The sequence below is a fragment of the Lissotriton helveticus genome, chromosome 4_1 (assembly GCF_964261635.1).
Source record: "Lissotriton helveticus chromosome 4_1, aLisHel1.1, whole genome shotgun sequence".
NCBI classification, from domain to species: Eukaryota; Metazoa; Chordata; class Amphibia; order Caudata; family Salamandridae; genus Lissotriton; species Lissotriton helveticus.
The window spans coordinates 1115468757-1115489903 of NC_136063.1; the positions used below are offsets into that span (position 1 = coordinate 1115468757).

At 44.6% G+C, this 21147-nt stretch overlaps 1 protein-coding gene across 8 annotated transcripts in view; it reads left to right on the plus strand.

Moving 5' to 3' along the window:
* FHOD3 (formin homology 2 domain containing 3) overlaps nt 1-21147 on the plus strand; it is a 1303582-nt gene that overhangs the window by 1010014 nt on the left and 272421 nt on the right. The gene's annotated exons all lie outside the window — the stretch shown is intronic.

Genomic DNA, 21147 nt, shown 5'->3' on the forward strand with positions numbered 1-21147 from the left:
CTTGTTTTTTTATTTGTGTCATGTCTCCCAGCGCATTATGTTTCTCGTTACGAGAAGTGTCTTAAACCGTGAAGGAACATGTCAGCAAACCTTACCCACACCCTCCTTTATCCACAGGCTTGTTTGTTGCCGGGATTGATTTTGCGTTTGCATCTGAAAATAGCGCCTGGATGCCGTCACACATGATGGCATCCAACATGATTACGTGTTGTTCACAACTGCTTTAAGTGACAGGACCACATTTAGATCGATAGGAATATTAAAATCTGCCCATACCGCCAGTAGTAATTACTAAGCGCCCCTACAGGAGAGTGCCAATTATATGGAAATCAGTACTCCCCCTGCCGCAAAAGGAGAAGAGCCCGGAATGCTCAGCCATGCCCAATCAGTACAGGAACACGCGACCCTGACGGGCTTCAATCTTCAATCTGCCTCCTCAGCGAGGAGCTAAAACCTCGAGCTGTTTAGTCAGAAGCCCTACGTGTGAGCATATCCTTGACACAGGCGGAGAAAACACGCTTTGACCAAGCCTGTAGCGAAATATTCAGTCCCAGCCGTCAGAGGGAAACATCAATCCACCCACCCGCGGCAGCCGTGCGAGAGCCCCTCCCTCTGAACACGTCTCCGTTTTGTAATCTTGCCTCGCTCACAGAATAGGCCCAGCATGTGCAGCTGGCCAGCCACCCCCTCTCACACAAACACAGGATACAGCATTTGTGTAGCAGTGGGAGCTTTCCTCACATGCAGATTTCACCAAACAGACAAAAGCACTACGTACAAGAAGCAACTCACCACCACCTTATACCGTGCAATGCAGCCCCCACCCCATGACCTTCTTCACTGCACATAGACATACACGCACGGACTAGCATTATCTTTCTACTATAATACCCTCCCTCTTTATACTAAGCCATCCACCACCCAACTACTACGACCCTTGCCCTGCTCCAGGCACTGCCCTCCTAATAACCACTACCTTTTAACTTTCCAGTGCAGTACCTTCCTGTGGCTAATGCGCTTTTGCTGCTGCATGTAGCACATGGCAATAACTAACCCTTTTTCTTTACTTCTCCAAGCAAGACCTGCCAACAACCACCACCCTTCTAATGCTCCCCACTGCAGGGCAGCGAATAAGAACCACACAGTTCCTGCTCCCTACTGTGCCTGCCAACAACCACCACTGTTCTACAACACGATGTAACACGCTCCAAAAATGTCCATACTTTTACCAGAACTTCACCACACTGCGGTTCTTGCCGGTAACAAGCAGCCTTTTACTGCTCCATGCTTCACATACAGTCATCGCCGTTCTTTCTTCTTTCTATCCTCTATGTAGCACCTGCCAATAACTACCCCTTTTTCCAGTGTTCAAGAGAGTGCCTGGTGATATTCGCCACCATTCTGCCAGACGATGCATTCATTGCCTACCAATAATCACCACCCCTTTGCTGTACCATACAGGATTGCCAAAACCACCTCCTCTGTTCTACTGCATCACCCACTGCGTGCCAATAAGTACCTTTCTTTTTCTGCTCCATGCTTCCTGTGTAACAACTGCCACCCTTTTACTGCTTCGTGCAGCACCCACTGAAAACGACTAAGCATCTCACCTACCAGTTTTCCTATACATTGCAGCACACGCGAATAACCACAAAACAATGTAGCACACGCGAATAGCCACTACCCTAAACCTACCTTCGCACCCTGTCTCTTTTTCACTCATTCTCTGTGCCACAGCTCACTTAGATTTAAGCTGGTTCTCTTTTCCTTTCCCCTTGGTTCTCAGTTACTATGGTTACGGCCCCCTATGGAGGACCACTATCAAATTCTGTACTTCTCCATAAATGTGTTTGTGTAATCTGCAGGTCACGGATTATAACGCCTGTGCAAACTAGTTTGCGGGGCTTCCAGGTCATACATGAGTAACAGGGTTCCAAAATGTACCAACGGAACCTTCAGCTAGTCATAAAGCTTATCCCTCCCGCAACACTGGGAATCCGTAGTTTATTACACTCTGCGTATATGCATATATGATTTATGCTATGGCATTTTTGTACTTGGTTTAACGACAGCTATTTAACCAAAACCACAGGGTGCAAGAGTTAAAATGTGTGTAAATGTGACATTTGCCCAGTAGTAATAACTATGTGGATGTGTGCACGTTTATTAGTGGAATTGTTGTACATTTTTTTGTTAAAATTTTTTATTGTTGCACCACGTCAGCACATGTACTGGTTCAAGCATTCAGATACTTGGCGTCAACATTCCGCCACATTCAGTTTGAATCGCAACATTTCTTTTCCTTAACATTAAACAACAAACAACATTCAGGTGTATATCTTGATCTCACAGAAGCAAGGTAGGAATATGTAAGCTTCCTAGTTGTGCCAGGCAGGCTGTCGGTCCTCAACCCCCACACTTATCCTTAACATCCCTTACGCCAGGAGGGCGAGACAGTATCTAGGCAATCCGCGCCCCCGCCACCCCATCCCACCCGCAGTCCCAATTTTATGCTACCTCCTCCTCCTCCTCCGAACTATCTACATCTTCTTCTTCCTGTAGAGGTGCACAAGGCTCCCCCCTGTAGGCATTCCACGGCAACCATAGTTTGTTCCATTTACGTGGATTAGCCCTCTGTTGATACACTGCCCGTTCCACCATCATGAGCATATCCATATTCTTGCACCACTGTGCCAATGTCGGTGTCTCTGTTGCCCCCCATCTTTGCGCAATGTCTCGCTTCGCTAACATCACCCCTATGACCACCCATTTCCGCCCGTATGACGTCAGGTCGTTCGGGCCCCACACATTCAACAAGCAAATTCTAGGGTCAGGAGTGAACGGGAGCTGTAGCGTCTGGGCGATCGTGCGTGCCACACGCTTCCAGTAGTCTAGTATAGTCGGACATGACCAAAGGGTATGGAACAGCGTCCCCTCCTCCCCACAGTTCCGTAGACAATATGGGTGATCTGCCCTCTGAATTTTGTGTAGTGTAGTGCGTGTGTAGTACACTCGGTGCAATACCTTGACCTGCACTAATCAGAACCTCGCTGATATACCCGCCTCCCTAGGCGATGCCAGTGTGGCATTCCATTCCCCCTCGTCCAGTGCACCTACATCCTCCTCCCATTTCTCTTTCAATTTCTGTAATGGGTCAGGCAAATTATTCACTAACTTACGATACGTGAGGGATGTGGCGCTAGCTTCCATGAAATCAGTGAGTAGTCGGTCCTCTAAAGGGGCCGATTCCGGGACTTGAGTACCTGGTGTCAGTGCGCCCATTAATGCGTGTCTAATCTGTATGTATCGGTATGTCTCAGTGGTGTGCAGTTCATACTGTTCTCTCAGAGTAGCAAATGGAACCACCCCCTCCTTTGTCCATAGATCTCCTACCGTGGAAATCCCTATAGCGTCCCAGCGGTCAAATCCTTTACTACGTCTCAAGTTTCCCAGCATCCCAGAATCCCACAAGGGTGTGAGTTGTGTAATCACCCCCCCCCCACTTCAGTCGGGATTGAGCCTTATGCCAGAGCGTTACGGTGTGCTTAGTTGGGCCAACCAGTTTTGCCATTAGGCCTTTGTTGTAGAGCGGGGCCAGAAGTGTGTTAATGCCGAGCTGCCGTCTGTCCGCTAAGTACGCCGGGTCCTCCTGCGGTGCGTGCAACCATTGGTTAATCACCTTGAGGTGAGCCGCCCAATAGTATAATTCCAGGTTCGGGAGTGCAATCCCTCCGCTGTACCAATCTCTAATCAGTTTCACCTGCGCTATCCTTGCCGGACTATCTCCCCACAACAGTCCCGACAGTTGCCCCGATACCTGTTTGAAGAAGGAAGGCGGAACTAGTGTCGGTGTATTCTCCAAAACATAGAGGAACCGGGGCAGCGCCATCATTTTGAAAAGCGCCGCTCTGCCCAATAACGTCAGCGGGAGTGTCTTCCAGTGGCGCACGTCCGCTTTCAGTCTGTCGAGCAGTGGTTTCAGATTCAGTTCCTGAAAGGTCACGTGATCGCGGGTGATCTGAATTCCTAAATATTTGAAGGAAACTTCCTCCACCGCCAAGGGGCAATCCACCTCCAGACGTGGCGGGGTGCCACGCAGCATATAGAGCACCGATTTCCTCCAGTTAATTTTGTAACCCGACGCAACACCCTGCCGCTCACACAACGCCAGCAAGATTGGAATCCCTTCTGCCGGGTTAGTCAGGTATACCAGCATATCATCAGCATACAAGGACACTCTGTCCTCCCAACCATCACCCCAGTCGATACCCCTCATCAGTGGCGTGGTTCTAATGATAGTTGACAATGGTTCCAATACCAGGGCGAACAGTAGTGGCGAGAGCGGGCAACCTTGTCTCGTGCCCCTTGCTAATGAAATGACTCTCGAAACATGCCCGTTCGCGGTCACCCGCGCCATCGGGCGTTCGTACAGTAATCTGACCCACCCTATGAATTTCGGGCCAAAGCCCATATGGTCCAGGACTGCAAAAAGGTACCGCCACTCAACCAAGTCGAACGCCATTGTGGCTTCCAAGGAGAGGATCGCTGCATCTGTTGTCAGTAACGGGGCTTTCGCCAGAACACCATGTAGGCGCCTGAGATTCAGCGCTGTATTTCTGTGCGGCATGAATCCCGATTGGTCCGGATGGATGAGGTGGCTAAGGTGAGGTAATAGCCTGCTGGCCAATAACTTCGCCAGGATTTTGCTTTCTGCATTAAGGAGGGAAATCGGTCTATAGGAGCCGCAATCCTCTGGGGGCTTGCCAGGTTTCGGGATCGCCACTATGGTGGCCATGCACTGATCAGGTGGCAAGTGTCCTCGGTCAAAACTGTCTACGTACATATTGAGGAGCGGCGTTGCGAGCGTTTCGGACATGGTCTTGTACCACTCAATCGGGATTCCGTTGGGGCCCATGGCTTTTCCGGGGTGCAATGCCGCAATAGCCGATGCTATCTCCTCGGCCGACAAATCTGACTCAAGGTGCTCAACGCTATTCTGCAGTAGTGTGCGGGTGGGCACTCCCACGAGCGCCGTCTCCGCCATTTCCCGGGTAACCTCTATGTCAGAGGTATACACCGCTTGGAAGTGATCAGCAAGGAGTTCAACTATCCGTGCCGGGCGGGTGTGCATCACCCCCACAGAGTCCTTCAGTTGCAAGATAGTCCTCTGTCCCTCCCGCTTTTTCTCTAGCCAGGCTAGGAGTTTACTTGCCTTGTCCCCTACGTCATAGATCCTATTGGTAACGGCCGTCATGTGTTCAAGCACTCTACCACGTAGAAAATCAGTATGACGTTGCTGACACAGCCTTAGTGCATGGAGCGTGTCCCCGGTCGGGTCAGCCATATGGACTTCATTTGCCTCGGCTAGTCTGCCCTCTAGGTCTAGTAGTTCCCTCTTCTGGGAGCGCTTATAACTCGTTATAGTGGAGATGGCTTGGCCTCGGAGGACCGTTTTATATGCTTCCCATAGGACCGATGGGGATGAGACCGAGCCAGTATTCTCCGTGAGGTAGCACGTTGTCGCCGCTTTAAGAGCCTTGGTCACCTGTGGGACGAATTGTTGTACATTTTTGGCCATATTTATTTTCACTGCTGTGACATAAAATAAATGTGGCCCAATAACACTTTATTTAGAGTAACCTTATTAATAACTATGTATTTACACATTTGTTGCTACAGTGCAAAGGTCACATTTTTTTTTTTTTTTTTTACAACAGTACATTCCTGGGAGAGAATAAAAGTGACACGTGGAAATGCTTGAATTACTCTAAATCACTAGCAGTGCATTCCATGCTATCGTTTTAGCTCATCACTATCATTTCAGAAAGAACCAATCACTTGGGCCTTGGTTTTGCTCCTCGTCACTCCCCCCCATTTCTGTGTGTGTGTTTGTGCAAATGCAATAGGTCTCGCATTTGTGAGAGATTAAGCTATTGGTGTTGTAAATGACAATGCCATTTATTTATCTGTTTTCAAAACCAACACATAAATACAAAATTTGTCATTTACAATGCCAATAGCTCTAACTTTTACAAAGGCGAAACCGTTGCATTGTAAATGCTTGTTTATATTGGCAAGTGGCCGACAAGCTCGTCCTACAGTAAAGTTTTACAAAAGCCGTGCTAACAGTACCTACAAAACCAAAAGCAGGCAGTCAGCACAGACCTATTTGCTTTGCCAGTGCTTGTTCAGTGAATGATCCTGTGTATCTCAGCACCACTCCTTGGGCTTAAAACCAAATTGCAGTCAGTAAACCAGCGTTTTATATGTATTTTGGTTTGAATGTTATTGTGTTTAACCTCCAAACGTCTTGCATTGATATTTGAAATTAACTTTTTTATCCTCTTAAATACAAGAGGAGCATTGAACCAAAACAATCATTTTGGCCCACCGAGTAGAAATTCCTTTGCTTGGATTTTTATTAAACTCTTTTTCAAGTTACCCTAGTAGGGGAATTATATACATAAAAACAGACCAAGATGGAACAAGGCCGCCCTGCTCTGAAGTGGGCCTTCTTGTGGTCACTGCAAGAGCATAACATACTTTTAGGAGCATTTCCTAAAAGTACATGAGACCGGATATATGAGCCGTGCTCTGCTCTTACATTTTCTATACCAGCATCACTTCCTTTCTTTATCACTGAGGTATAATCATCTTAAAAACACTTTCCTATAAAAAGCATAGTTATTTCATTTTGCCTGCCAACAAAACCACATAGTGTGCAATTGTCCTTGTGTCTATCAATGTGAAAAATGTGTGCCACATGGTCCGACAGAAACGCAAGGCTTCACATTGACTGTCCTATGTATTATTTCAGGCACGTCAAAGCGCCATTTAATGGTTGTTCAGTTAAAAGAAAAAGGACAAGGACTTTCATGCCATTCATTCCCATTACATGCGGGCACTGCTTGGAACTACGGATCTCTCATTGGCAGATTTACCATATACTACACTTAAGAGCTTTGTTAACATGGTATTAATTAATATATTAGAAGCTGATGAAGGCTATTTGAGTTCCACAGTGATTGATTATTCACTGACTAATTCGATGTAACGCTGCCCAATGGAGGGCGCCACAAATGTCAAAAGGCTTCATCTCCATGACTGATTGCGTCAGGCTATGCCCAGCATCTACATTTTTGCAAGAAGATCTTATTTAGTTTGTATTGCCCAGGGAAAAGCTGATCACGAGTAATAGTTTGATAGCCGGGGTCTGCAATGTTTCCCATAATACATTGGTTAGAGTTTAATCCACATCCTTATTTCGACGATGAACATTAAACATATTACAAATTGAAAGTTAAGGGATATGGCTTGAGTAGGCAGTCGATAAAATTGTGAATGTAGGTTGTTATAAGAGGACGGAGAGCTCTGTGAAACTCCATGACAATATATACAGCAGATATTGACTTGATTTTCAGTATGCCTAATGCTGGAGCGCTGCCTTGTTAAAAACACGCTGCCTTCCTTAGGAGACATACTACTATTAGTAATAATAGATTCGTATTTTTATGCAATCCCTGATGCTTGTGCAACTTGAGTGTTTCATAGTGCAAGCACTGTTACTGTATGCGTGCAATCTGAAGTGAAGGGACTGGGAATCCTAGAGATGATTTCTTGGTGTGTGTGCATAATGAGTCATGACCTGGAATTAAACACGTATACGGTTTCTCCATTAGCTGTACAGACCTTTCCTCGGAATCTCTACTGCTCCCAATCATGCAACTCCATTTGATATGCTTGTAACCATTTCTGAAGGACATTAGGTCATCCAAAAGTACTGTACTTCCTAAAGTTTTTAAATTTTGTAAGAGATTGTGGGGAAAGCTTTCTAGAAATCTGGAAGCGAAGGTCAAAAAAGAGTTGGACTATCTTTAGAGAAATGTGACCGCAAACGCCTGTTTAACTTAAATGTGTTGGACCCATTCCTGTGGGCAGCTTCATACTCCTTGCTCTTCTGGAGACTTTTTAAATCTCCGTTTTTTCAGATGGCTATTTCACTCGGATGTAGCGCCAGGGTCATGGACTGAGGAACACAGAGCATCCTCTTCTCTTCACACTCGCCAGCATATGCCATCCACAGTGCTTGCATGATTTTGCATGTTTGCACACTACAATGCCATCAAGTGGTTTATTTCCACATACCTCTACTCCCCGGGTGTGGCTTGTTTCACTCTCATGCAAGCATGTGCCTTTGTGTGCCATATTATTCTGTTCTACTTGTGTTTGAGCTCCAGGCACATTGGGAAAATGTTTCCAGTAGGCTCATTAGAGTCTTGTCATTATGCTTGGATGTCAGTGCTGCACGCATCTTAGTTCAGCTCAGACCTGTTTCCATTAGCCCTTGGACTAGTACTGTGTGTGTAAAATTACATGATGTTACAGTCTGTGCTGGACGAGGTATCCACTGCCTAACTGGGGGCAAAAAGAACAAGCATTGGCAAAGTAAGTAATCTCGCCTTTGGGATCTGTTAGCTTTGCCAAGGTATTTTGGTGGGATGGAGAAATGCAAAAGTGAGAACAACACAAGTAGTGGAGGATAAGGACACAGGGATGAAAACAACATGGAGAAAAGGAAGGGTGGGGAAGAAGTGCTCAGCAGTGAAACACGGAGTGCAATGTTGGGCTTCAGAACGAGCACACGGAGAGAGGAGAGAGCAGGAAAACACATGCACTCCCACGAAGGAAGCAAGCAAATGAGAGTGACAATTAAGCCAAACAGTGGTAAGCAGTGAGTGGGCTGTAAGCCTCTGTAAACTCTTGACAAGGCCACAATAGGTATTTTGCAACAAGACAGCGTTTGTCGGGTAGGTCCAGAGAGGAGAGCTGTAAAAGTAGGCACTTGCAGAGAGGTTTGAGGCTCCATTAGGGTGGAGGAGCACCGCCCCCTGCTGTAAGTGCAGTTAATATGAAAAGTATAATGGTAATAACATGATTTTATTGCCATTTTATGTTTCACCCTGCCAGCCCGAGCCAAGACTAGGGGCGAGGCAGGGCCATTGCTGCTGTTTGGAAGCAGGAAGGAGTGGTGGGTACTGTTAGTGCACATGTCAGTTTGGCACACTGTCTTGCAACAGCCAGCACGACATAAATCTTCCTTCTGACTCACTGACAGGCATTGTGCGAAACTCCAGAGCCCTCAGTCGTGGCCCGATATAAACACTGTTTAAAATGGACCACAATTGAGAGCTTTGACTTTGAGCTCAAGGGCATTGCTGGTTTCTATCACTGTCAGCCAGTGCGTCAAAATATGTGCCCCTGCCCATCATCTTTCACTTGTCTGTGAGCCGGACAGGTTGGTAAGCGGAAGCAGCGGAGCACACGTGGGGTGAGACATGGGGGCTTTGGTGATTATAAACTCTCTTAGGTTGGGGCTGTGCAGGAAGAGAAAGAGGGTTCACAGTGGCATCCTTTGTGCCAACTCCAATACAAATAATACAGTGCAGCACACTCCTTGGGGGGTAATTGCTGCACTACTGGCCATGCTGCAATTGCTGTGCTGCGGATGTGCACTCCTTGCTGCATACACTGGTTCCATGCACACTAGAGCCCTTTGAAGTCCTTTCATCCGCACATGTGGCGTCTTCAGGCGGCGAGGGCTGATGAAGTCTGACTGCTCGGCGCAGCATAGGCATTACGAGCGTCTGAGGCCTGCCTGCCGCGCTGCAGCCTGCCTGCCTCGGTGACGAGGCCTGCAGAAGCAGGCCCGGCTGCTGGCCGACTGGCCGGGCCTTCCTAGGCAGAGGGTGATTGAATGTGTACCTTGGCAGGCGGTGTTATCATGTCGTCGTCTCATCAGAGATTTATTTTCCAGCAAGTCATATGCTTTCTAGCGTTAGCTTTTTTGTGAGCTCCCGGTTCTTAATAATGATGGTTTCCACCTGCATTTTGTGAAAACTAATGAGGGGAATTATTCTATATGTGCTACTTGGAAAGACTTACTCGACTAGACTGCTTTTATTGAGCCAATCTACAAACACTGCTGTTAAAGTGCTCCTAAAACCATAGACGCTTTAAAAGTTGTCTACGTAGTTACATACGTAACGAAGGGGCTCTGTCATGGAAACAGGAGCCACGGCTGCACCTTGTTAGAATTCGGCTTGCTTCCACGACTTATCTTTTTAAAACCCCCTTTGTGTGAGTAGAGGAATGATCAGTTGGTTTTGCTAAAATGGAACCTAGATGAGCAAGGCCCGGCAAAGTCCTTGCAGCTCAAGTACAAATGCACTTTGAAAAGTGCAATTGACAGTATAATCTGGTGAAGTGATGAGATTACAGCTTGACCTATGTAGTGTGTGGAGTGCAATAGTACCTGCTGCATAATCCTTGAAAATACAATTATGCAGCAGACTTTGTGATAGTATTACCTCATTATTTAGTCCCTTTTGCACATTGCTGTGCAACACGTGTCACTGTGTTTTTAGTAACTTTCGATCCGTTTGAGCTAGAAACAATTTTATGTTAAAATCTGCAGATTAGACACCAGATGACTGATTATGTGAGAAATGTGGCAAATCTATAATTGTGCAAAAATATGCCACAGCCGCAAAATTGCCTAATTCCTGAATCCCTGCTCTTAGGGGAAGTGCCTACAGAATGCTTCTGACACCTAATGCGCCGCAAAGTACAAATTGATTATAAAAGTGAAGCTCTGCTCCTTCTTACAAACCTCCGTCATTTGGAGTAACTTACCTAAGTATACAGGGGCTTGCAATAATTTTACCCCAAATAGACTCCTACTCAAGGCCCACTTGTACTGAAGCTTTTTTGGGTCATCAGCACCTAGAGACCCTCTAAAGCAGACCATATTTGGACTTCTGAGTAAAATGTCGTAGAGTGGAGTGGCTTTGGTTGGAGTGATGAAGCATGGAGTGGCGTAGCATAGAGTGGTATAAAGTTTCAAAGAGCAGTGTTGTAGAGTGGAGTATTGTACAGTTGCTCGAGTGTAGTGACATAGAGTGGTGTAAAGTGGAGTGTGGTATAGTTGAGTGTCGTAAAGTGGAGTGTTATAGAATAGAGTGGCGTGTTCAGTTCAGTTCAATAAAACTTTATTTGTTTTTTTACAACCATAAAAGTATACAATTATTAACAATTTACCTGCTTTTATCAATTGTGTATAAAATTGTATATGATATTTTTATAAATTGTATTTTTGTATTGCTTTTATGGTATTTGTATACCGAAATAAAGCCAATCAATCAAAACAATTATTAACAATGCCTTCAATAAAATAGATATATACAGTTTTAAAATCAATTTCTAAAATTCACAAATTCATTTTAATCTCCTCAAGGTAGTGTGTTGCTATCCACGTGGCTTCTACCCTTTTGTGACTCATTCTCCTCGTACCTATACACCTGATCGTCTCAATTCTCAATGCATTTAAGGGCCTCTTTAACTTTTTTAATATATTTTCCCATGGCACAAGCTTTGTCTAAATTAATCATTTCCACTAAAATGTTTACTGCATGCATCCTATTTTTAATATCATACTTTTTAAAAATCGGGCATAACATAAAAACTCTCTTCGAATTTCTAAAAACTTCTGACAATCTAATAAAATATGTATAATATCACATGTTGTTCCTAAGGTGCAAGTGAAATTTCCTTTTTTATCCATCATGGAACTTTTTACCCCTTTGTTCGCGTGACATGGATTTACTCCAATTCTTAGCCTTAACACCTCTCTCCTTAATGGGCAACTAGATAGCCTGTCAATATAGGGGAAGTCTAATTCCTTTTGCCACGCTGTGGCCCTATGGAGGACTGAGCTTTTCCTTAAGAGGTAATCTTGGTCCTGTACTCGAGATGTTTCTTTTCCCAGGATTCTAAGTTCCCTCTTATCTATTTTGTGGTGAAGGGACTGGGAGCACAGCTTAAGCTTTAAAATATTACACACTTTCTTGACAATATCTCTGGTCTCTTTTGCCCAATTTAGCTCACTATTTACAATTTAATTCCTACACCCTTGTGAGATTTTGTAATCTTTACCCAAACCCAAATGTTGCCAAAAGTGTAGTAGTGCCATGCAAGCTGACCCCATGAGGTAATTCCCAGTTCTAGCCTCGCTGCCTGTACTATTGACGATTTAGGCAGAGAGAATAGATTTTTCAAGCAATTGCCCTCTTCCAAGTCCCACCGATTTTTACCGCTCAAGTAAAGGACTTCTGCCCCATACAAGAATTGAGGTGGAACCATTGCAGAGTAAGCTTTTAGGACCGGTTGGTCAGACATTTCGCCATACACATTGTTAAATCTTTTTAAACCCTTCACTGAGGTCGCTGTCCTCAGTTTTAGTGCGTCGAGATGGGTACGCCATTGGAGGCTTCTTTAGAACCACATCCCCAGGTATCTATATTATGTTACTTTTTCCACCTTTTCGGTCCCCAAATACCAAGAAAACCTTGTTTTCCTTCTACCGAAGCATAAGATCTTGGTCTTTTCCATATTAACCACTAGTATTTTGACCTGGCAGTATTCTTTAAACATTTTTAATTTCCTCTGTAAACCAAGTGGAGTGTTGTAGAATGGAGCGTAGTTGCATTGGGGGAGTGGCTTTAAGTGTACCTGCTTACAGTGGAGAATGTATGGTGTGTTGGCGCACTGCCTTTAAAGGGAACACATTTTCAATTGAAATGACCATTATGTTTGTACATACAGAGTCGTGTCCGGCATGTACCGAGGGTGGAAGCGTGAGGGGAGGGGCACACAAATAATAATAATAATGAAATATACTTACCTTTCTTGTTTCACAGCACAATGTCATCCTCCCTCTGGTGTCTTTAGGAAGCTCTTGATGCAGGAAATTGCACTACCCAATCCTGGCGATGCTTTCACAGCATAAAAGCAGCACCAGGATTGAATAGAGCAGGATCTCCAAGCACTCCTTATAGCACTGGAGGCCTGCACTCTCTCTAACACAGATGTCAAAGACAGCTAGGTTAGAGAACTTTAAAATGCACGTCTCGCTTGCCATCGCAAGATGGCCGGCTAAAGGGACATGAGTATTTTAAAGTGCACAGCTGCCTGCTGCTGCCACTCAGCAGTGCTGGCATTTCCCCGTCCTGACACTTAGTTCAGGATGGGTTGCTGAAAAATAAAACAGTAATAAATAAACGTTATCACCATTTTATTTTTCAGCTCTTGGGCTAGTGGGGCGACCCACCTCTGCTCAAATGGAGGAGCCCCCCTTGCACATAGTTTTATCGATAAAACTATACGGCGCACAAACCATAATGTTTTGGTAATGGCATCCCCTAGTGTACAGATTTGTTTTGATTGTATCAACATATTTGTTTCCAATACACTTCATAATTACAAAAAAGTGCTTCATTTGTGGTTTCCTAATTCGGATGTGGTCTGAAATATTTCATAGTTCATTAACCAACATTTAAATTTTGCTGGGTGCTAGAAAAAAAACTTTTCTTACACAGTACCCAGCAATATTGTAACATAAATCGTCTCTTTTTGAAGTCAGAGCCTGGTTTTTGACCTCTTTGTCTTTGAACGCACATCAAATATGATAAGATCATAACAAAATTGCACAGCCTGTTTACAAAAAGCGAGCCCTTGTTGAAGAATACAAGGAGCAATAGTGAACAGACTATGCTCCACGGAAGGGACAATGACATTCTGGACACCCTACAACTAATGAAGCCAGCAAATAGAAAGCAAGCAGATGTGAGTAACACACCACAAAGCCAATATAAGCAATGGGTTAAATGCATTCCCAGAGAAGCCTTGAGAATGCCTATAAGAAGAATTTTCGCAACCAACACTATCTGGTAGGCTGTGACCTAAACAGTTTTCAATCCAGTTATTCTACAGAGAGGCTTCCTATGGAAGCCATATGTAACCAAACTATTGAGGATGATGTGGGAGGCAGCTTGTGAGGTGAATTTATTATCACAGAAGATGTACGGCATTTATAGCTACGCTAGATGGATTTGGATAGTTTCACTTCTAATTGCTAAGCAGTGGAGGGCGAGTGAGACAGTTGTGCTATTGATGGTGGACATTGCAATTTGGTTGTCAAATTGAAAAACCAATGAAAGCCCTTGGTCCCTTACTGAGCAGTCTACACATATCACCACAACAATGGAAACTCACGCCCTTCTGTAAAGAGCATTTTTGCTGTATAGATTGTAACATAGATATATAGTTATACAATGAGTTACACAGCTTAAATATGCATATTTTAAACAAGAACCGTATTGTTTTTGTTCATAACTTATGTTATAAACTTGCAGCCTATAGTGCTTTAGGAATCTCGTAAAAGGCATTTAAAAGGAAAGAAGAACTTCTACTTCATATGAAGGTGTCACTGGAAATCCTTGAGAAAAAGGATTAAACAAGTATATAAAACCTACCATGGTTGCAAAAGGAGCGGATGTGTTGCTGGTACTAAAGACAAATGGCATCATCCTTGGACTTCTGTAGAGCGAGGCTGACCTCTAACATTCTCCATATGGGTAATAGTTTAGGGGTGGATCAAGAACAACTTCTCACAAAGAAGAAATGCAGTAAAACAAATGTGAACATTAAGATTACCTGTAACATACATCAGTGACTTAGGCCTTGCACAAGTATGCCAGCAGCAAGTGGTCCTCCTGTGCACTACATAGGTGATCTTTATTTGGGGATCCTGGAAAACGCTCACAATGAAATTTCTTATCAGGGGCCTGGCATGGCTACCATAATTTAGGAGGGCAAAATGCAGACATGCAACACGGTAAACAAGTGGCGATCAGTAAGAGCAACCATACAGCTCGATAAGCTAGGCCTAGCCTCTCTTGGCGAATGCAAATTAATTCTCATGATTTGTATAGGGGAGAGGAACATACGTACTGTGTGGGGAAACAAACAAAGCTTCTACCAAGGTAGAGAAATAGAATAACCTGTGGGTTAAAATAGCATAAAAGAACTCTTTGTACAAGCAGCCGTCAAAAAGGCCACATGCCAGTTTAGATGTCACAAATACAAGTACAAAATGGGTGAAAGTAAAAGTGACATTCCACAAAAAAATTGGCAAAGGAACAGTCCTCCATCCTTCATTGTCCCGGAACAAGAAACAAGAAGACAACAATAAAAAGCACAGAATGCTAAAAGTACCGTTCGACTAAGATATGTCTTAATCCCTGTGATGTCTAAAAAACAAACCATTTAAGGCTTCTACCAAGGTGGAGAATAACATAGCATGAGTGTTAAAAATAGCAAAGAACTGTTTGTACAGACAGCAGTCAAAAGGCCACATGCCAGTTTAGAGGTCACATATACAAATACAAATTAGGTGAAAGTTTCAGTGCAATTTGAGGGCCTTCCACAAAATTAACAAAATAATTGTCCTCCATCCTACATTGTCTGAGAGCAAGAAGCAAAATGTTTTGTTACGAATAAACGTTAAGGCCACTCATAGAGTCAAAGGAAGGACATATCAATCAGGGCCAACACCGTGGTGGTCGGGGATACAGGCACCGGACTTAAGCTTTAAGGTCATGTAGTTACATTTTTAAGCATTGATGAAGCAATCGCCAGAAACTTTATAAATCTTGCTGCTATTTGGCGTAAGTCTCTCTTAAGCATTCTATAGTCCCAGGATTGGAGGCCCTGATGTTCAATTTCCTGAAGACTGGTAGCAGTCAATATCATCTAAGGAGTCAAATGAGGGCACAAGCATAGAATATGTGAACGTGATTTCTGTCTGAAACCACAACCTGTCCATGAAACGTCCTGGTTGCCAGTCAAACAACCATACTTGTATGATTTAAATGGAATTGGGCCAAATAGCAAACACTTGATGCTTGACGTTAAGATTGATTGGAAGTGATAAGTACGCTGCATGTGTTATTTGTTGGTATAGAGAAGTTTTAAAATCAGCAATTCTTTTGAGTTGATGAGGTTTAGATCTCTTGGGCTGATAATAACCTAGCTAGCTTTAACTATAGCTTCGAGAGCCTTTTCGGGAGTAATGCGACCTGCACCAGGTCTTTAGCAGCAGCAGCAAATGAATCCCTGGCCACCTAGAAGAGAGAATAGAGAGCTGATTCCGGCTCTTGCTCTGTGTCCCACAAGAGTCTTTTTAAATATCCCTGCTTGGATATGACAAGGTTGGTACACAATAAAACGAAAGCTGTTGTTGGGGACATCTTTTTGCCAGGTTAACCTCTAGGCGAATCTGAGCATGTGTTGTGCAGGCCTGTAGCTTGAAGAGATGCCTGTAGCATTGACATTGAGCCAGATCCAGCCAGCTCGATATGTGATTTAAGTAAATAAATGCTCCATATTCCAGAAGACGTGACAAGAAAAGTGAATTTGTTTAAAAAAGAATAATTATTGAAGGTGTTCATGGATCTGGGAAAAGTACTCGCTCCATTTGGGATTGCTACACCTTTTCTACCCTCTTCGGTCACCTTGGAAACATAGCTCCGTTGTATCTTGGAGGGATTTATTACTTATTCCCCCCAGGGTTGCGTACACCTTCATAATATCACTGGACAATACAACAAATGAATAGGCTAACTGAAGCTAAGGATGGTATGGGAGGGCCAGCAGGAAGGTTGGCTCGTCTTCAGCCTGCCTGCACAGTGTTACCAACAGAGAGACGACCTGATAGCACAGTGGTGGCAGCAATGCATGAACTAGTGAGCTGTCCATGAATTAAGACTAGTAATAGTGATTAAGGTGTGCTGTGCTTACACATGCCTGCAGGATCTTCACGAGAAGACAAGGAAGCTGACATCATACCGTGTATGTTTGAGGATGATGCCCACAAAAACTTGCATTCTTTTGCACCTTTTTTTGAGTTCCCCATAAACGTAGGTGTTGGTTTCCTGTGCTTCGCCTATTGTAGGCACGGCAAGGTACTAAAACATGTCTAGACCTGCTGCTGCAGGAACAACCAGTGCGGCAAAATTAATTTTCCAATGGATCCAACTGTGACTCTCTTTAAGGTGCATAGAAATATATCTTGAAAGAATCAGCTGAATACTGGTTTAAACCAAGAGAACTCTTTGTATTTCAAAATTCACACAGTGAGGCTCAGGCCCTAGGAACCAGGCTGAAACCTTCAACTAGTGACACAGCAAATGTATCAAGGTATAAAAGGTTACTCTGTAAATGCATTTATGTTATCTCATTTAATGTCATACGTGCCATTCATATTGTGTGGACCTTACCCAAGATTTCGACGGAATGCTTTACACAAAAATGTTTTTGCAACTCAGGGGATACATAAATGAATAATGCAGTGCATTTTGCGTGTGATAAGAGGGTTGCAGTGAGAATCAGTTGCTTATGCTGGGTCGTCGGTGGTTAGAGGCGAGAAGGCATACGTTGTAGTTAAGCTCTTTGCAATCTGTTAATTTAGTAGCATGCTCCATATTTGTAAGTGGGCTCTTGGTTCTGAGGTCTGGCAAACATAAACCTCTGCAAAAAAGTACCTCTGGCGGTCCTAAGAGGAAAATGAAGCATGGCAAATGACTGCTATGCCATCCACGCCCCAGACCTCACCCCGAGGATTAATTTCAACTAATCCAATATCCATCAGTCTGCAAAGCCCTCAGCCATGTCCAGAAAAACAGTGAATGACATGTGGGTTACGGAATAGCTGAGGAAACCAGAAATTCCTTGTCTCCTGTTTCGGTACTACACTGAAAGCAACCACAAAATATCTTTTGATACGATGCACCAGAAGGTCTTCAACATCTAGCAATTGCAGGAAATCGCTTCCAAATTACAGATGATCGACATCATGTTGATTAGCAATACCAAAGTTAGGGATGGGGAAGTGGAGCTTGAAACTTGGCATCAGTGTATATACCGCACTCTATCGAACCCCACCCGCTCACAGTTCGGTGGTTGCCCAATCAGCTTTTTCATCGCTTGCTGAAAATGAAAGGACTTTGCCAATCACACCACAAGCACAAGATTGTGCTGACTCTCATGTCAGCTCACATTAAGAGATGCTGTTACTGCCTTCTTCAGCACATTCAAGGCAAATATCCCTTCCATCTGGATGTGGGCTTCTGTGATGGTTTATTTGTAAATGAAGCAGCAACCGATTTTCAGCTGTTCTAATTAGAGGTGGATTGTGGCCACAGGTGATCATCCATCAGTTTCTGGTCCCCACCAGCTCCTGCTTTGCCATTTTCTGTGTCATGACCTGCGGGGTACATGCCAGAATGTCAACTGCCTGGCACTTGTGCGTGTCTCCATGAATGCCTGTGTTGGCTAGTATGGTATTAGACCCACAGCCTTCAAGATCCAATTTTGCACACTATTCCAGAAAATATGTATATTTCTTACAAAGCCACTGCCAATAATTGCTGGGTTTGTTCATGGGAGAAAATATGCTTTGAAGGCACACAAGATGTACCTATCAAGAGTCTCTTCCGCTATGACTGACCTTCTGCCTCTGATAAGCTCATGGCCCACCTTATTACAGTTGTCAAGTGCCTTATTTATGTGACCACCAACTGTATCAGTGGATTAAACTATGGCACTGGTTGAAATGTAACCCCGAATTCGCCAGGATGGACAACAGATTATAGCCGGTGCAAGAGTTATTGTATTCTTTTCCTGTAGTGTATTTCACATGGACAAAATGTGGACTTGCCATCTGTTAGAACAGGTTAGTCCCCCAGAAACATGACCAGACTGATGTAGATCTGACTATAGTCAAAGGCTCCACAAGTATCTGTTGATGCCCTTCACTGTATCTTATTGGTTGAAAGCGGAGACACCACAGAACATTCTGGGCAGCCAGTGCAATTCTTTCTCTCTAACAAAACACATTGACTTAAAATGTAGAATGTGTAAGAAATGTAGTACTTTTGTGTTTTTCCAATTTTTTCTATTGTCTTACGTGTGAAATGCCATCTATATCAGTTGAGTAATGGTTAGAGCACAACCCTTCCCTGGAGATACAAGATGCGTGTGTGTGCCCTGCATGCTACAATGCAGGCGGGTTAGGTCTCCGCGGAATGCATACAGAAAGGTACATCAGGACTCTTGGAATGGATTTCTCATGAAACACCTGGACCCGATTTCCAAGTCTTATCTTCTATGCATAAACATCTGCTGAGTTAAAAACAATCCTTTCATCCTGCTAAGGCGGATGAAATGAGTACCAGTGCGTGGGTAATAACAACGTGACTTTGCTTTGTTTTCTGTGTGTTCAATGTTATTAATATTATACTAAGTATACGGTACCATTCATGCTAAATGGCTGCTTGACCCGATCTGATAGCAGCAGTGCTCATGCTTGAGGCACTAAACGGGAAACATTTTCATAGGGGAAGTTGTAGGAGATATTTCAAGTTTGACAGCTCCATCTACAGTACTGCATTTGCGATTTACACACAATTATGAACTGCCTATATGTGCATTGTTACTTGGTAGGAAACCCCTACCAAAGATCAGAAGACTACTCCAGGCCCGTTTCCGCTCGTTTCATGGCTGTCCCGCAGCAATGTTTGAAGCCTGTCGTGCAAATTATTGCTGGAACATTTTTATACTCGCACCGTATATAATAGGAGCTTTTCTTCACATCTGTGACGTTGCAGCATTTGGCATCCCCGCTGTCCCATCCATTACTGCGTGTATTGCTGTAAGCCAAGGTGACCTAGCTGAAGGCCCCATAAATCTGACACTAGCCCCATCACCAGGCATGGCCAGCGGCCTGTGGGGGTTTGTGCAGCAGCAGATGCCTGGCTCCTCTCCAGGAAGAACAAAGTAGAACTCCGAGAATGTTGGGACCCTTCCCTTTCAGGAGAAAAGGATGAACCATGCACAAAGCCTCCTTGCTCCTCACACTTGGCATCTCATATAAGAAAGTAACCGTGCACCGTCAAGTCCGGCACAATCCGTGAAGCGCACAGGCTGGCATGGGAAGTATAGGGCAGGGACTCATCCCCTCACTGTACATGTCCCACAGAATGCTGCTACGGTTGCCCTAAAAGCGTCGTCTCGGAAGCTGGCAGTTTTCTGGATTGGAAAACAACATCCTAGCACTTAGACCACGATTGCTCATAGTGCTAGCCTAGTTCAACCCTTAATAGGACTGGTTTAGGGCTGAAAGAGGAAGTATTTACCAGTTTCTATTGTAATATTTGAATGCTTCAGACAAAAAGACTGCAAAAACCACAGTTGATGGACAGAATGTAGAACAATGTCATACATTCACCCCAGTGCAAGGATCTGGGCCTAAATCCATCGTTTTTTTGCACTCCACACCACCCTGGGTTAGACACTGGCTATATGCAAATCAGCTCTGACCCTGTGCCTCATGGGAACAGTCCAGTCCGAACTACCAAGCCATGTCTTTCCCAGACCGGAATCAAGCATCCAAGGACCGGTTTCTGGCTATCAGCCTTCATTCAGCCTGGATAGCTTGACTCCAGTGGTGTGGAGAGCCTGGGACTCACGTCTGAGCATACCCAGGCCACTCGGGGTGAAAATTGCAAAAAACACAGTTGATGGACAGAATGTAGAACAATGTCATACATTCACCCCAGTACAAGGATCTGGGCCTAAATCCATCGTTTTTTTGCACTCCACACCACCCTGGGTTAGACACTGGCTATATGCAAATCAGCTCTGACCCTGTGCCTCATGGGAACAGTCCAGTCCGAACTACCAAGCCGTGTCTTTCCCAGACCGGAATCAAGCATCCAAGGACCGGTTTCTGGCTATCAGCCTTCATTCGGCCTGGATAGCTTGACTCCAGTGGTCTGGATTCAAGCAAGCCGGGCTGAAGACGGCTGGAATGCCAGAAACCGGTCCTCGGAAGCTTGTTTCCGGTCCAGGGAAGACATGGCTTAGCAGTTCGGGCTGGACTGTTCCCATGAGGCACAGGGTCAGACTGATTTGCATATAGCCATGTCTGAACTGGGGTGGCAGAGTGGGCTAAAGAACGGTGATGGATTAAACCCAGATCTTTTGACTGGGTGTGAGTGTTTGATTGATTCAGATGCTCCGTCCATCACCACCCCCTTTTGTACCGCTTTTGGCCGCCATAAGTGTGGCAGGGTATGCTCAGACGTGAGTCCCTTGCTCACTTTGCCACTGGATTCAAGCAAGCCGGGCTGAAGACGGCTGGAATGCCAGAAACCGGTCCTCGGAAGCTTGTTTCCGGTCCAGGGAAGACAT